The 8526-nt window shown below is 51.4% G+C and overlaps 1 pseudogene; it reads left to right on the forward strand.

Moving 5' to 3' along the window:
• Positions 1-3113: 3113 nt before the first annotated feature.
• On the forward strand, positions 3114-3232 carry LOC146812223 (5S ribosomal RNA; annotated as a pseudogene).
• Positions 3233-8526: the final 5294 nt, after the last annotated feature.

Raw genomic sequence — 8526 nt, forward strand, 5'->3', positions numbered from 1 at the left:
CGCATTGAAAGAGGAAAACACTTTAGTGATTGTTTTTGTGCAGGAAGGTGCCCCTTCCTGCACAAAAACAATCTCCCCATGGCGCAGGCATCCTTGCACCATGGTGCAAGGGTGCCTGCACCGGCGCTTGGCAGCTGTTTGTGCGCCAGCACAGGGGAGAGCATAGGAATGCGACATATTCTTGTAAATATGCTGCATTCCTGTGCTCTGAAAGTGCCGCAGCATGGTGCAGCCAAAGGGCTTGCGGTGCCACGCTGCGGCACTTTCTTGTAGATCTGCCCCTGAGAGTCAAACCTGGTTCCCCATGCCATAACACCACAGCCTCTAAAGTACTCTTGTTTTATTTGCGTTATATTTAAATTTCCTTACTTATATTAAGTTAATGCGCTAATTTCTTTTTTTCGACTTTAGTGAAATGCCTATGCTATGTCGTACACAGGAATGGTTTAATTGGGTCAAAAAAGGAAATCTAAGTGACTGGCGAGCGATGCAGCAATTTGATCTGATAAGTGCCCATGTCTGACAGTTTGACTGCAATACATTACAATCCGGAGCTAGTAGCTTTACTGTTATGGACTCAAACACCCAGAATGCAACAAGAATTCAATGTGTCTTGAATGGGAAAGATTGTGTCTAAAAACAATATTACCTCCTCGTACGTCTTCCTCGCCACCAGAGTTAGGAAGTGAGCTTTAGGTCCACACCAGAACCATCCAAAGCAAATTAGCATCCCATGCCTCCCATCCCTCCCCAACATGGCCGACCACTGTCACCCTTGACCCAGTATAAGGGGAGGGTCAACCCAACCCACTTCCTGTTTTCTTTGTTCTGCGCTGCAGATTCTCCAGCGCGTGTTTCAGGTAAGTTGTGTCGATGTCCTGCTCTAGCAGGTCCCACGACCCTGGGGTGAAGTCCCTGCTATAGGGGGCTCATGCATTGGGTTTTTCCCCACCATGTGGCAAGTGGCCCTCGCGCTGCCCTTTTTAGGTCTCGCCTGACCCAGCGCATGTGCTGGTCTGGCGAGACTTATTGAGAGGGCTCCAAAAAGTGCTACCAGGCCAGCCTAGAGCTACAGTGCATGTGCGCGGGCGCGCGCGATGCACTTTTCCGTGATTACTTTCACTTTCGCGGCCACAGGGCCGCTTTGCATAGCCAATAGGTCTCGCTTTTGGGACCTTATAAGTATTTAGTTATGCAACTGTTGCATGGCTAAAAACTTATGAGGTCCCAAAGGCGAGACCTATTGGCTATGCCAATGCTTGTTGTTTTTGCAGCTCTGCACTAGTTGGCTCTGATGGTTGTGGGCGCTTGGTGTTTGTTCGGCCCTGCACTAGCGGGCTCACCTGTTTGGTCTCCTCTCCGATGCTGTGACCTGAACTAGGTTTCTCCCATGGGTGTTCCCGGGTCCAGCTGTGCTCACCTCCTCTTTTTATTAGGACGTATGTCTGTGTCCTGAAGTGGGGACGCTGCTTTGTTGGGGTCGTGGGGCGCAATTCGCTCCCTCGCGTCTGTTGTTCTGTTAGCACACAGCACACTGCGGATACCTGTACTGCCCCCGGGGAGGGCGCCTCTCACGGCCAGCTTCCCACTTGATTTAGGGTTGCCTAGCGACGTGGGCTTGCGGCTGTTGGTGGTCTCTCTCCCTGCATGTGGTACCTATGTCTGTGTAGGGGCTCCAGGTCCGGTCTTGCGTAGGGCCGCCTGGCTTCTGAGTCCGCACCACGGGGGACGTCGCTACTTATTCTGTGCTGCGTGCCGGTACAAAGGGCCAGCTGTGGCTGCTGCTTGGTCTTTCAGACAATTCCAGGCTGTTAGAGGCCACTGGCGTACAGTGGCCCAGGTGCTCTTCTGTGCAGGTGGTGCAGCGGAATGGCTCGGAGCTATGCACCGGGTGAAGCTTGGCACTGCAGCAGTGTAGCCTGTGGCAGGCAGGCAGGCCGGGCTGTGGTCATCTTTGTAGTGTCCTAGCATGGACACGTTCTAGTGTTCATAAGTGTATGCTCTACACTTTACACCCACCCACCACCTACGTCACTGGGTCAGGTGACTAGGCTAATAAAAGGGCCGAGCGCACGTGCTCGTGGCCAGTTAACCCACCATCCAACTACGTGTCTGTGTCCATGATTACTAGCATGAGGGCCTAGGGCCCCAAACACCACAATCTTGGAGCGGTTCTTAGGGCTGTTTGGTTGTCTAGTGCTCCTTTGTGGTGCTCCCGGCAGGTTCCCTGTTTTCCGTGACACTGTTTCTCCCCCTTCAGTGCTGAAGGGCAGCCCTCTTCCGCTTCCTGCTCCGGCCCCGCCCACCCTCCTTCCGCTTCTCTACCGGGGTTAGGGAGCAGATGGACCCCAGTCTGGGATTGCTGTCTCCCCCCTCGGGCCGCTGAGAGGCCCCGGGGGTGTTTTGGTGCCGGCCTTTATCCCGTGTCACACTGCTGGCTCGGGAGGAGCGGAGGCGGTCAGGCTTTGTGGCTGCCCTGTGGGGCATTTGATCTGTTGGCCTGTTCTCACCGTCACTCGTCAGTGTTGCCGCGGTGCCCTTCTTTCTCCGCACTGGCGATTTGTATGCAGCTCTCTTTGCCTGTTCCTCCATCCTTGGTGTGTGTCTGGTGGGTGCGTGTTCTACCCATAGGCACCCAGTGCACTTTGTACTTTTGATGGCAGGGATGGGGGGGTCCCGACGGATGTTGGGGCACAGTTGCTCATTTTCAGTCTCACCCTTCGTGTTTGCACCCCTATTCTTGAGACTGCTGTGTCTTGGCTGTTTTCTCTTCTCTTTGCTATGGCTTTGATATGCACGCCTCACTCTGTGTCTCTTGGGGTAGTTATGTTCTGGCTGGGCAGAAGTCGCTTTACTGCTCTGCGTTTTGTCCGTATGTGTGTCTGGATGAGGCATGTTGGAGGTGCGCTCCGATTTCTTGTGTGTGGTTGCGGCAGTTGCGGCTGTGGTTGTCCACTTTTGTTTTTCGCATTCCTTTTGTTTCCTCACACTCTCACCCGCTCAGTGCACCGGTCAGGTTGCCAGTTGATGCTACTGTCCTGTTTGTATTTGCCTTTGGCGTTTGTGTTCGCCTTTGCGAGTCGATGTTTGTTATGTGTCAGTCTGCGTTATGGGCCTACGGCCATACCCCCTTGAAAGCACCTGCTCTCGTCTGATCTCGGCAGTTAAGCAGGGTTGGCCCTGGTTTGTTCCTGGATGGGAGACCGCCTGGTCATACCAGGTGCTGTGGGCTTTTGGTGGCCGTGTGCGTTTTTTCGCTATGTTCAGTTCCGTGTCTCCGGCAGCCCACATCTTCCGCGCTTCTGCGCTTCTTGTCATTTTTAGGTCTCGCCTGACCCAGTGCATGTGCTGGTCTGGCGAGACTTTTTGAGAGGGCTCCAAAAAGTGATACCAGGCCAGCCTAAAGCTGCAGTGCATGTGCGCGGGCGCGCGCGCCGAGCTTGACCATGATTACTTTCACTTTCGCGGCCCCACGGCCGCTTTGATGTTTGATGGCGAGCGCGATCACTTTCACGACCGCAGGGCCGCTTGTTTACTGAATGTATTTATGCGCACTATGAGCTCTTAGGGCTATTTCTCTGCAAAAGCTTACCTGTACATTGTAACAACCGAGCGACAGTCATGTGAGAACCTGCACAAGGACAATACCAACAGTCATAGCAGGCCCAAAGAATATTTTGCTTGCTCTCAGAAACAATTGCCTAAACTTTGTGCAAATAAGTTAAATAAGCCACTTGTTTTTTTTGCCATGAAACGCAACCGCAGGCACAGCTTTTAAACAAATTCTTCTTCACAACAGTACATCATACTGTTTATCACTGCACTGGAAGGGGTGTCCTGCGCAGTGTTTAGTTAACCAACAGTACTTTGCCCAAACAGCACACTTGAACTTATCACATTCAACGTGTGAGACAGCGCACCTCAAAACCTGGTTTCCATTCCACACCCAGTATGTTTAGATCATGCGTCTGCATTAGGACGGCTTTTTTGGTGCCCGATCTCCCCATGCTCCAAAGTTAGAGTGCTCGACACTGGAGACTGCTGCTTTAGTAGCCATGAATAGATCCGAAGCCATAACATCTTCCATTCTCGTTTACCATAAGAACAAATGCTTAATATATGCAGTTGGGATACTCGCGTGTAGCTACGCGCAGGGAAAGAAACATTTTCTAGCACAAACTTGCCCCAAAGGTATGGGGCATCAGAGCGCTTTACTCGGGAACCAGTTGCATTATATGAGGAAACATTTATTATGTTCCTCCACTGGCGGCAGCTCCAGCCATTATGCCGCGTCTCGTAAGGAGTATTTTTATTTATTTATTCATTTTGTGCCCCACTCCTTCTGCAAACTTAGCGAGCACTGCATCTCTTGCCTTCTCCCTTGCCCTAGCCCCACCTCCTAATTCAAAAAACGCCCCTCAACATTCGTATCCAGCATGAAAAGGTTAAATGGTTAGAAACCGTGCCCAAATGGCAAGGAAACTCCAAACAGAACACTCAGGGGCATGCCCAAATAACCCTCCTATACCTGGGCATAGAAACCTCTAGAATATATAAACAAATGGTATAGAGGGATAGATCATTTTTTAGTTTTTTGTACAAGAGTTTATTAATTACCTTGGCAAAAAGCCTATTTCTTATGGCAAATTTTGATGATTATTTTTTACTGGCACAGATATCCAGCGGTGAACATCAACACGAATGGTACACAAAACTAAACACATTTGTTACATAAATACAAAGATACATTACGAAACAATACATATATACATACTCATGTATAGAGTAGCTTAATCCAAACTCTTTTCCCCTAAAAATATTTCATAAAAATGTACACTTTTCGATCCTAGTGATACATTTGAAGGTAATCCTATAGGCAAAACAAGGGTATTAGCACTCTATCTTGATTTGTAATGCCAACAAAATATGTTCTAATTCCAACAATGGGTGGACTCCTCCTTTTTCTATGTGTCGACGCGTTCGCGTTTCAGCCTCCACTTTCCTTATGGCTTCCTCAGGACGGGGATATAATCTGTATATACATCCACGTTAACCCAGTCTCACTTCAAACAAACCGGAGGGCTTCTACTGTGGCCCCACTCATCGGTGACGGGATCCTCAGTATCCTTGTGTCTTCTGGGGTAGACCTGGCATTCTTAGTTTACCTCCTCGTGCTCTCAGGTTAATTTCTTCCAAGTTCTATTTGCCACCGCCGTGCTCCGTAACCGTCCGTCAATCTCCTCCTTTCATATCAAGGGACTGGCGCCAGTCCCTTGATATGAAAGGAGGAGATAAACTAAGAATGCCAGGTCTACCCCAGAAGACACAAGGATACTGAGGATCCCGTCACCGATGAGTGGGGCCACAGTAGAAGCCATAAGGAAAGTGGAGGCTGAAATGCGAACGCGTCGACACATAGAAAAAGGAGGAGTCCAACTCATGTGGCAAGTAAGACAATACTCGGAGAAATGAAGATTACCGGTAAGAAACCGGCATTACCTCCTTGTAAGTCTTCCTCGCCACCAGAGTTAAGAAGTGAAACTCACAAGAAACCACAGACAAAGGGACAAGGCCAAACAAGTAGGCGTAATCCAAAAACAAAAACAGCTGGACAACACCCAAGAGGAAGCACAAAAGGTGAGATCTACACTAGCCAGAAAACCCAGCCCAGAGAACCGCCCAGCAAAGCCCCCCGTAGAAGGACCACCCAACACCACCTGGCAGCGATCCAAGAACAGGTGTGGAGAGGACCAGGCAGCAGCCCTACAGACACTGACAGTGGAGACCCAACTTAAAAAACGCCCAAGAGACAGACAGAGGCCCCCGGGAGACCGACCCTGCACCTCTGCAGACACCACAGAACCCTGTGTCACATAGGCCTGCAAGAGATGCTGCACCACCCACCAACACAGGGAGGAGAGAGAAGGCAAAGGACCAGAACGGACAGGACCAAAAGTGACAAACAAGTTGACACAGTAGTACAAAGACCCAGTCTCTAAACACAGCAACACTGGCCGTCGGGCAACCAAGCAGCGAGAGCAGAAACCACTCCAGACTCAAGTACCAGAGGGAAACAAAACACAACCCCTCGGGGTCGGACGACAACCGGAGGGATCAAGGGCAGAAATGCAGGACCCCAATGCAACACAAAAGGAGAGGCAGGACCCGCAAGAACCGAGGAGAGCGCAGAAGGACCCAGCTCCCCAATCCACCCAGCAGAGACAATGGCCACCAAAAACTTATCCAGCAAGGTGAGGAACGAGAAGGCCCTGAAACCCAGAGGCTCAAACGGACCCCCCGAAAGGGCCCGCAACACCAACGGAGGGAACCAGGAAGGCGGAAAGCACAGCCCTAGGACACAGCAGGCAACAACTGTGAAGCGACCAGGCCACCAAAGGATCCAAAAGGCCACCCAAGGACTGCGAAACGCCCACAAGGCCCCCCACCGAGCCTGAAGAGCCAAAGGGGACAAGCCCAAGGCAAAGTCCTTCAGAAAGGAAATCAATAGAAACACTCCAATGAGAAAAGACCCCCACAGGTGAGAAAACAAGCCAGAGAGTAGCTGGGAAACAGGAGCCCTGAATGGACTCCACTACTTCCAGGGAGCAAGCCCGAGATCATAGGCTCAATCAAACAAGCCAGAAGAAGACGCAGAACCCCCACCAAAAGCTGTGTGCCTGCAAAGGGAATGGAAGATCCGAGGACACTCAGCACTCCTGGATGGACACCCCCAACTGGAGAGGAAACCAAGGGCGGCGACCTCCGCCGTGGAATCATCAACAGAACAAACACCTCCTCCTGGCGAATCCCACACAGAATAAGTAGAACCAAAGGAATCGGAGAAAAGGTGAAAGCAGAAAGCCCGGACAACGGAACAACAGCGCACCCATCCATCATGTCCCCGGCCACGGAAGTAGAGGGTAGAAGTGAGGCAGGCGAGCCAACCACACGTCTGCAAGCAGAACCCCCGCCGGGCACCCAAACTGGGCCGGCAAAAGATGGAACACTGCCACCAATAGGGAGACGGAAGTCATGGGCAGAAAGACCCTGCGCAGGCGATCTGTCACACAGTCCACTATCCCCGGGAGACAAACTTTTCGAGTGACAACACCGTCACCCCAGGACGGGACAAAATCACCCCTGCAAGTAGCCAAAGGGAGCGAACCTGTAACCCCCACTAAAACTAGGCAGCCCCCACCAAAATTTTACAGCACTTCAGAATCCCAGGTGGACTCCAATCCAGGAGCTAACCAGGCCTGACAATGCTCAACTACTGAGAGTAGGCAAGAACAGGCGTAGTCAGGGTCGCAAGGCCATCGTTCCCAAACAACTGTCCAGTCTCGCCGAAGAGCTAGGCGAAACCGCAGACACGGCAAGTGAACGGGCAACAATACCCGGAAAGTGGACCAGCAGCCTGCATGCAGGCGATCCCACCGACCCAGCACAAAGCGGGAATATAAAGTCATCCCCCAGCGCCACAGGCTGGTTGCCGACAAAACCACCTGGGAAGGTGACACCAGAAAGGAAGACCACTGGAGAGAGAGGACTCCCCCAACCAACCCAGAGTGGACCGAAGCGCTGAGACACCACCTCTGGCAGAACAGAATCCACGGACCAATAGCTCACGGGGCTAAAAGAAGATACAACAATCGCCTTAGACCAAGACAAGCCCATGGAAGCACATGCAGACTCAACCCCGGTTGGACAAATGGGAACCCAACGTCACACAGGCAGCATGCAAGATGCGGGCTTTCCCTGAGCCCTGCAATGTGCAGAGAAACACCCCCAGGCAGACTGTTGCACGGTAACACCATCCGGGATGAAGCGGGTCCCTCATGGCACGGAGCCCAGGATCCCATGAACACGTTGCGCATGTGACAGCTACTCCCCTTAGTCTAGAAATGTACCGGCAACAGACGTGTAAAGAAGTATACCTCCTAGGCCGCCCGTGTCCCCAAGCACCAGGCATCACCGGAAAATCAATAAATACAGAAATCTGGGAAAGAAACACAAAGGATACGAGTTTGCATCCCAGAGAAGACACGAATCACAAACCCAGACCAAGGAGGCCTGAGCCACAAACACCAAGCCGCAGAGGTAACAAGCATTGGCATAGCCAATAGATCTCGCTTTTGGGACCTTATAAGTATGTAGTTATGCAGCACAATATCCTTGGTGCAACAACAACATGGCTAAACACCTATAAAGTCCCAAAGGCGAGACCTATTGGCTATGCCAATGCTTGTACCCGTTGCTTTGGTATCTCCCATCTCTTTTACCATCCAGCCATGACGTGCATTAGGCACTGCGGAATTTAAACGGCCATCGGGAGAACAGTGGTCTTGTTACTTAGAGATTGCACAGTACAGCGCAGGCAGTCATTAGAAAACACTGATTATTAGTAGGTGTCCCAGCTATAATTCCAGTAGGGTCTGGTTCCACAAGGGTCTGACTGCTGCTGGCGTTCATCATAGCTCTTTGCTCCCTCCTTTAGCAAGGCCGTCTCCCCACATTGTACTAGCAGAG

Source organism: Triturus cristatus, chromosome 7, assembly GCF_964204655.1.
Source record: "Triturus cristatus chromosome 7, aTriCri1.1, whole genome shotgun sequence".
Lineage (NCBI taxonomy): Eukaryota > Metazoa > Chordata > Amphibia > Caudata > Salamandridae > Triturus > Triturus cristatus.